Source organism: Lactuca virosa, chromosome 9 (assembly GCF_052849685.1).
Source record: "Lactuca virosa cultivar CGN04683 chromosome 9, Lactuca_virosa_CGN04683_v6, whole genome shotgun sequence".
Classification (NCBI taxonomy): Eukaryota; Viridiplantae; Streptophyta; class Magnoliopsida; order Asterales; family Asteraceae; genus Lactuca; species Lactuca virosa.
The window spans coordinates 79,733,056-79,742,825 of NC_136434.1; the positions used below are offsets into that span (position 1 = coordinate 79,733,056).

Below are 9,770 nucleotides of genomic sequence, written 5' to 3' on the forward strand. Positions count from 1 at the left end.
CCTCTCATCCTCTTGCTTGTGTTGGGTGAGATTCCATTAGAGGCACGACAATTGTGGTGCTTGCTTCCAAAGGATCAACAATAAGGTTTCTTTGTTATTTGCTATAATAACAATCAAGGTATGTAATCCTTAACCCTATTTTGGTCTTTTCGAAAATAGCCTAGTGTTCTTAAGGTTTCCTTTTGATGTTCACAGTTATAGATTCAAAAGAGAAAACATAGATCTTTATTAGGGTTGCATACACACTTAAGAGTTTAAGTTTTTTTTGTTTTGCATAAAACCCATCAGTATGTTGCATGGATTGATGTGATTACATGACTTGACGTGGTGTATGTGTATATTTTGTTTCCATGCATATGTGCTTAAGATTGAATCCTTGTGCTGATGCTGACACTTATTTATCGTCTGTTGTTGTGCCTTTTACATTGGTGTAGGTAGCTTGATATTGATGGCCTGGTGAGGTTGGGATCTTTGGGGAAGTTATAATCTTTTGGATAGTAGTGATGATACCAGTTTGAGACTTCACGTGATGTTTCATTTACACTTGATTTTGATACTTGTTTTGGTTGGGTTTTACAACTTTGGATTTCGATGGATTACTTTTGAAAGATTTTCTAAGAAATACTAGTGATGTTTTATTAATAAGACTCCCACTAACATTTTTCTGATATAAATTAGTTCAAAATAAAAGAAAAAAGTTTTGGGTGAAAATTCATGATGTTTTGTAGTACGTTGTCGGATTTTACTAGATATCATATTTTGTAAGGAGTGATGGGGATTTTGTAGGAAATGAGATGATTTCAAAGTTATATTTCACAAGGGTCTTAGATTTCATGGCCGCAAAATGTTTAAAAATGTTGTCGTTAGAGCATTTCGTTTTGGTTTATAACTAGGGTTAATGTCACTAAAGCCAAACAACCTTTTCCTTTTGGTTACAAAGTATCCCTAAACTAATTTTGTGCATCATAAGGTATAAAAATGAAATCACCTTCTATTGAAGGGAATTGGGTGGTATTTTACTAGTTTCTTGGTTATTCATAACACGATGTGGCAAATAACATGTCTACATAGGCGCCATATGTCAACTGACTTGACATTATTGTGTATAGTCATACGGCTTCTTAAATAAGACTCTTCTTGTGGTTTGGGTTTGAGAGGTGTTTAGGATTGCTTTTTAAAACAACTTATTGACTTATTGGCTTTTTGAAAAGTCAATAAGTAAAAAAAAGTGTTTAGCAATCTTAAAAGCACTTTTTAGTATAGCTTTTCCATTAGCTTCAAAAAGCAGATTTTAAAAAGCATGTAAAACTTAACTTTTTACAAAAATAACTTCAAAAATGATATTTTAAGCCAAACACTTTTTAACTTATTGACTTATTGCTTTTTTCACCATAAAAGCTAATCCAAATACTTTTTGAAAAAATGTCTTTTACCACCACTATAAGTCAATAAACACTTTTGTCTGCAAACACTTTTAGAGTTCAAATAACAATCCAATCACCCCTTGAATAGACCAAAATTAAGTCCTCGTTCTCTTTTTTCTCACTGGTACTTAAAAATCTCATAATGTCATCCTCACATTCATCGCACTCTCACATTTTGTTTCAAAGTATTATGTGTTCAGTGTGAAAAGCTTCATCATATTCCTTCATATCTAACTACAAATACGTTTCAAATTCGCTTTTATGTATATGGCTTTCAAGGTTTAGATTCATGGTGTCATACAAATATGAGTGTATTGTTAGATATATGTAAGGTTTTTTTTATCAAGTATTCTCTTGAATCTTACAAATTACAAATAAAAAATTTAGCTTATTTCTTTGTTACGCAGTTTAAAAGCTATTGGATCAGTACACATTCGTTCGTCATCAATTTCGACCTCAAAATCATTGCACTATTCACGGAATAGCCATTCTTTAACAATCGTATCTCAAAATGCATATCCCATTTTCTTCTAACCGTTGTCTTTTAAAGAACGAGAATCTTGGAAGAAGGAAAACCGTGCTCATCATTTCCTGAATTATCCTAACTCCCTGATAAGTTAAAGTAATCTAGTGCCAAGTGATTATGAATCTGAAAATTTTCGTGTTTGTTTTATAAAACGAAATCCTTAGAATCGGACTAGTAAACCCTAATTTGTGTTTTTATTTTGATTTTATGCAAGCATTGTAAGTACTTCGAGTGGAAAGATCCACCTCTAGAAAAAAGTTACAAGGATACAATCTGGAAGTTAAAAGAACAAATTGAATTGATGGCAAATTTAGTTGAGTTGTCTAGGTTTGAGAGGGAATTACACAAGAGAAGGATACGACGTGTATACTATTACTTACCAGTAATTTTGATGGTGTAAAACCCTAGATACTCTTCGTCTTATTTTAACGAGACAATTTCAAGATATCTGGGACTTGGGAGTATAAATATGGGTAAATTGCAATAAAGTTACTAATTTAATCAAAATTTTCGATTTTAACACCATATTTTTTTTCTTTCAATTAAGTTACTATATTTACAATTTTGTTGCAATATCAACCAAATGACCGGTATCTCATGTTCTCTTGGTAAACATTTTTCCCAAATTGCAATAAAGTCACTAAGTTTACCAAAATTTTGATTTTGACATCATGTTTTGTTTTTCTCAATTATGTCATTACATTTACAATTTTTTTGTAATGTCAACCAATTTGACCGGTTACCATCGATCTAGCAGGTTACCAAATAAATGACATAACAATATTGTGACGTTGAAGCCACATATGATCCTATATGGCAAGATTGAGTTTCAAATATAAGGTAAGCATCGAACCCAATTTAACATATTTTCTTCTCTTCTTTCCGTCAAAGTATTTCTTAACAAATGGCATTTGAAGGTCGATCCAGTGGTTCAGACACACTTAATGAAAGACCCTACAAAATTGATTCACTTTTACCAAAATTTATCATAAGGACATTTTAAAAACAAAATAAATAAATAAATAAAATGAAAAATTGTTTGGGTTTTAATGACGTTGACCCTTGTAATAACTACTTGAAATATTCAAATGTTTAATTGCTTTTCGTATAATTAATTTATCATAAGGACATTTTATAATAACTACTTGTAATATTCAAATGTTTAATTGCTTTTCTTATAATTCTTCATTTAATATAGACAATTATAATCGCATTTGGTATTGCATTATTTTATTAATAAATCGTCCCAAAGAATGAGTTTATATATCATATAATATTTAAATTTATTTTTTTTTCAGAATTCTAGAAGCTAGTTGCATATAAGTTCAATTTCATTAGGCCAATGATAATATTTTCTGGACGCACGTTCTCATGAATAACGACTAAGATATGTTCATTTCATCATCTATAAAATCATAAACAAACCTCCAGGGATCCGAAAAAGCAGAATGGAGAAAACGAAGAAATATTGTTATGGATTTTGTTTATTGAGCTCGATAGTGATCAATATATTATTCAGCATAAACCTGTACGTAGGTGGAGGTGGAGGAGCTTTACAGTGGGGAGAGAAGAAGCATGAGACTGTTTATCGTCCGTCATTGACTTGGAGTGAAAAAGCAGCTGCGGAGGCGGAAGCCGTTGCAGCAATCTCATGTTCCGGGCATGGCAGAGCTTACCTTGATAGTTTGATTTCTTATGGTCAAACTGTTTGTGAGTGCTACGATTGTTATGGTGGTACTGATTGCTCTGAATTCTCTCCCGATTGTTCTGCCGATGCTGGTGGGTGGGTGATTCCTTCATATTCTATTTTCGTTGACTTTAACATGAGTTTGTGATTCAAACTGTTAGTTAAACCAGAAAGCCAGAAAGGATTATAATAAATCTAGTGGTGAATTATTTAAACATGACGATTCATGAAATACTTGTTCTAAAGTTCAAGGTCCAATCCGTTTAATTGTATATGGTTATTCTGCAAACTGCATAGATTTCATGATCAATTGGATTTGTGCATCGGGCTTATCAGAAAGATGAACAAACAAACTTACTAGCTATCGTTTTTGTGCAGTGGGGATCCAATATTTTTGGAACCATTTTGGATGCAAAATGCAGAGAAGAGTGCGATTGTTGTATCAGGATGGCATCGAATGAGTTACAGATACGCTGACTACACTATGATGTCATCGGAGGTGGAAAAATACATCCGCAAATTACATTCCATTGTGGGGAATGCAATCACTGAATATCGATACTTGGTTATCTCAACTCCTTAGTGCAGCTGTTTATGCTCTTTCTTCTGAAAACTCGTCTTCACCTTCCAATGTTGTGGCTACAATCCCATACTATCCGGTAAACAAGTTTTAATCACTATAAAAATCCTATTCCAGATGTATGTTTTTTATGATTTATTGATTGGATTGGTTGTTTGATGATCTACAGATGTATGAGACTCAAACATCTTTTTTTAATTCGGAGGATTTTCAATTTGAAGGAGATACAAACTCATGGAAATTGAATAATGCAACAAAAAACAACATGGATGTGATTGAATTTGTAACCTCACCAAACAATCCAGATGGGGAGTTAAAGACATCGGTTCTTGGAGGGAAGACTATATACGATCATGCATATTTGTGGCCACATTTTACACCGATTCCAGGCCCTTCTGATCATGATCTCATGATCTTTACTCTTTCAAAGCTCACAGGCCATGCTGCTGTGCGTTTTGGGTAAGTTTTATACTAATGTATCTGATATTGGTGCGACATGGTCCTTTATGTCTTTATATATTGGTGCGACATGGTCCTTTATGTCTTTATATATGTTGGGGTCTCTCGTCTCTCTGTAAAGGTTATTTTAAGGAGAAAACTAAGGACTCCACATCTATCTTACATGATATCACAGTCGACGTCTGTACCCACAAGACTTAACACATCATTGTCTAACCTTATTAAGCTTCCATCTGAGGAGGAGTGCTAGTGTTTTGGGTAGGTTTTACGTCCGCGTGTCTTATATTGGTGTGACATGGTCCATTATGTCTCTATACATTGGAGTCTCCCTTTCTCCATAAGGGCTCTTTTGGAGAGTAAACTAAGGACTCCATGCATATCTTACATGGTATCAGAGCCGATTTTGCACCCATGGAACTTAATTAAAACATCATTGTCTGACCTCATCAGGCTTCCCTTTATGAGTTAGAGTGTTAGTGTATCCTACATCGGTAAGACATGGTCTCTTATGTCTTTATATATGTTGGAGTCTCATCTTTCTCCATAAAGACTATTTTCACCCATGGAACTTAATTAACAAGACATGGTCTCTTATGTCTTTATATATGTTGGAGTCTCATCTTTCTCCATAAAGACTATTTTCACCCATGGAACTTAATTAACACATCATTGTCTGACCTCATCGAGCTTCCATTTACGAGTTAGAGTGTTAGTGTATCCTACATCGGTAAGACATGATCTTTTATGTCTTTATATATGTTGGAGTCTCATCGTTCTCCATAAAGACTTTTTGGAGAGTGTTAGTGTATTCCACATTGGTGTGACATGGTCCAATAAATGTTTATATATGTTTGAGTCTTCCCTCTTTCTAAAAGAACCCTTATGAAGATAAGGGATACCACAACATATATAGACACTTATGGGATTGTGTTGCACCAATATGGGATAACTAACACAATGGCATCAGAGTCGGCGTCCCGTGCCCCCTTGGTTTAACACATCCCTATGTATCATTATCGAGCTTCCGAATCTGAGGGGAGTGTTATTGTATCCCACATCGGTGCGATATGGTCCAATAAGTATCGAAGTCTCCCTCTCTCTATATATAAGGGCTCTTTTAAAGAGATAATCTTTGACTCCACATATACCTTACAGATAGTACACAAGGATTCACATATATCCTACATTTTACATATTTTACATATGTTTTTACTTCTTTCTTGTCTTATGGATTTTATATAACGAGATTTTGTCAATACTTCATTATATATAGATGGGCGGTGATAAAAGATAAGGATGTATATGAGAAAGTTTCAAAATATATGGAAGTTGCTGATTTAGGGATTTCAAAGGACACCCAATTAAGAGTTTTGAAGCTTCTAAAAGTAGTCGTTGAAGACGATGGTAAACAACTTTTCAAATTTGCTTATGCTAAAATGAGAGAACGTTGGGATAGGTTGACTTCCGTCTTCTCAAAGTCAACAAGATTTTCAATCCAAGAGAGACACCCTCTCCATTGCAATTTCTTTAACAAAACTAGGCTACCATCTCCTGGTAATATTACCTTTTTTCTTTTTCTTTTTCTTTTTTGTGTTTTGAGTAAGTTTAACTTTATAAATTAGAAGAATACATGACTTGATAATCATTGTAGCTTACGCATGGGTAAAATGTGAGCGAGAAGAAGAGGACGATTGTGGTGCGGTATTAGAAGCTGGAAAAATTGCAAGCCGTGGTGGAAGTACTTACAAGGCCAAAGATCGTTATGCCAGATTAAGTCTTATCAAGAGTCAAGATGACTTTGATTTGCTTCTGCTACGACTCACTGAGTTAATGTCTCTTGAAAATGGTAAAATCGAGTCAATTTGAAGGATTATAGGAATTAAAATTTAAAGAAATTGATATAAAGGGGTTATGCCTATTGACCTTGTGTAAAGTAACCCTCAATGTTTGGGCAATTTTTTTATAATTGGAACATAATTGATTGGTTGATTATAATATGTAAAATTCAACATGTATACAACATGAATTGTATATATGTACACATAATTATATACATGTGTATTAGAACGTGCATGCTTGTTTCTATAAACCAATTTAGATAAAGGGTGTCTTTGGCAAAAATAATTGGTAGCGGTAGCTTGTAGCGGGTGGCAGGTAGCTTCTAGCCGGTAGTGTTTTGTTAAACGTTACGTGAAGTAGCATTTAGATTTGGAGCATTTTGTTTAAAGTAACGCTAGAATCTTGTAGTGGCAAACGAGACTTTCTATTCAAAACGGAGCGTTTTGTCAAACACTAGAAGCTAGAAGCTCTCAAACGCTCCTAAACGCTCTGTGCCGAGCACGCCCAAAGGTGAAAATTGTTTATGTCGCCGAGTGTTATTAACCATTTTTTGGCAAAAAATGAAACTAAATATTAATCGTAATACTTTGTCAAAAGTCCGAGAAAAATTACATAGTCAAGGATTCAACATATATACAATCTAGGACTAATTTGGTATATGTTAGAAACTAGTAAAAAAAAGTCTGGGCTTCTCCCCGGTTGTTTTTTTTTTTTTTTTTTTTTTTTTGGAATTGTATATGGTGTATACAATTCAAAGAAAAGTTTTTTTTGGTTGGTGTAGTTACATCCATTCCAATCTACTATTGATAATAGATTAGTATCCAAACAAAACTATTTTTCCATTTCAATTAGGTGTTGATTACATTTAAACCATTAACAAATTACAAATTGAAATATATACATTTATTTCACTTAAAGTTTGAACGTAATGCACCTCCATATCCTAAAAATATACATACTATCATTACAAATTTACTGCAAACGTATAGAGTGAAATAGTGAAACACATGTTTACCTTACCTTCCGTTCACCAACATATATAACATGCAACATATAGATAGTACAACCCCAATTCTCAAAGGCAGATTCCTTTCAGGGTTCTTCATATGTACAGTTCCTCCATAAGACTAGTTTATACGTTTGACAAATAGTCATACATGTAGAAATTTTTAGTGGAGATGGAAGGAGTAGACAGATAATCGTGTACCTCTTCTATTGTGTTGGCAACCGAATCAAACCCGATGTATGAAAAGAAGACAGAAGAAAATACAATAATCCTCCAAGTAGGACCAAAACAGGACAGTGGAGGTGCATTACTGATTATTTTCATGAACATTAAGCATGTAAGTTTCTCCATCCCATATATGTCATGTACAAAATGACATTGTTAATAAACATGAATGCTCTCAAATTGGCAAATCAAATTGAAAAGATAGATTTATTGGAGTCCATGTATTATTTACCTGATTATCTGATTTTTTTTATTGTAAAACCTTTCGCATTCTCCATCCCATTTATGTTGTTATTCTGTAATGAATGTTGTATACGTGTATTGCTAAAGTAATTCAATATGAATATTAACGTTTAATTATTCATATATTCATTAGAATGTTATTATTCTATTATAAATTTATATATGGGCATTTTTTGTAATAAATTCTAATTTTAGTTTCAACATGTGACTATTCATTTATTTATTGCTGAATAATGACATAAAGTTGTAAATACAAAATTCATTGCAGAATAGTAACATAAAAATAGTGTTTTTATGTTCTCACACTATTTATTGTTTTTATTTGAACTATCCCATATATATATATATATATATATATATATATATATATATATATATATATATATATATATATATATATATATATATATCTTTTTTGAACGTATTTATATCTTTTTTTAAGTATTTTGCATATTTTTGATGTATTACGTATTTATGTATTTTTTAAGTGTTTTATATGGATGTTTTTCTATATTTATGTATTTTAAATGTATAGACGTATTGTTTTACGTATTTATATGGATTTTTAAAGTATTTTACATATTTTTTGTGTGTTTTTATGTGTTTTTTATGTATTATGTATTTTTATATATATTTATGTAGTTATGTATTTTTTTAGTTTTCATATATAGATGTTTATGTATTTTTATTTATATTAAATGATTAATTGTATTATTTTTACGTGATTAAACATTTAATATACATAAAAATACATAAACATCTATATAAGAAAACTAAAAAATTACATAAATACGCAAAAATACATATAAATACATAATACATAAAAACACATAAAAACACAAAAAAATATGTAAAATACTTAAAAAATACATATAAATACGTAAAACAATACGTTTAAACATTTAAAATACATAAATATACAAAAACATCTATATAAAAAACTTTTAAAAAATACATAAATACGTAATACATAAAAAATATGTAAAATACTTAAAAATAGATATAAATTCGTAAAAAATACGTTTATACACCTAAAATACATAAACATCTATATAAAAAGCTTAAAAAATACATAAATACGTAAAAATATATAAAAATACATAATACATAAAAAATAACACATAAAAATACATAAAAAATATGTAAAATGGTTAAAAATACATATAAATAAGTAAAAAATACGTTTATACATTTAAAATACATAAAAATACGTAAATATATACATATAAAGACATAAAAAAAATACAAAAATACATAAAAATAGATATAGATATGTATAAAATATGTTTATACATTATATAAAAATTTTGACGAAATCTGCAAAAAAGTTCCATTATTTTCGAAAAATTAACAATTTGGTCCCATGACCTGCTGAACAGGTCAAAAAGGGCTAAAGTGAATAAATTAGCCGGTTTCTTGGGCTTTTTTATTTAAAAGGTGAAAATGTCAGGACTTTTTTATTCAAAAAATAAAATTTAGGACTTTATTAAAAATTTGTCCAAAATTTAGAAACGTGTTATATAATCGGTTCACAGTTTTCTAATGTTTAATGTCAAGAAGGCAAATCTTTTAGAAAATAACTAAGCACACACCCCCATTAGCATCAACGTTTCCCTATTCATTTCTCTGCATCCCAAGAACATAAACAAACCAGGGATTCGCAAGCGTAGAATGCAGAAAACGAAGAAATATTGTTATGGATTTTGCTTTTTGAGTTCGATCGTTATTAACATAATAGTCAGCATAAATCTGTATATAGGTGGAGGTGGATAAGCTTTACG

The 9,770-nt window shown here is 31.2% G+C and overlaps 1 pseudogene across 1 annotated transcript; it reads left to right on the forward strand.

Moving 5' to 3' along the window:
• The first annotated feature begins 3,317 nt into the window (after positions 1-3,317).
• On the forward strand, positions 3,318-6,666 carry LOC145135789 (tryptophan aminotransferase-related protein 3-like; annotated as a pseudogene). Its single transcript, XR_013720041.1, has 5 exons — positions 3,318-3,733; positions 4,016-4,296; positions 4,387-4,676; positions 5,950-6,230; positions 6,328-6,666. The product of XR_013720041.1 is annotated as a tryptophan aminotransferase-related protein 3-like (transcript).
• Positions 6,667-9,770: the final 3,104 nt, after the last annotated feature.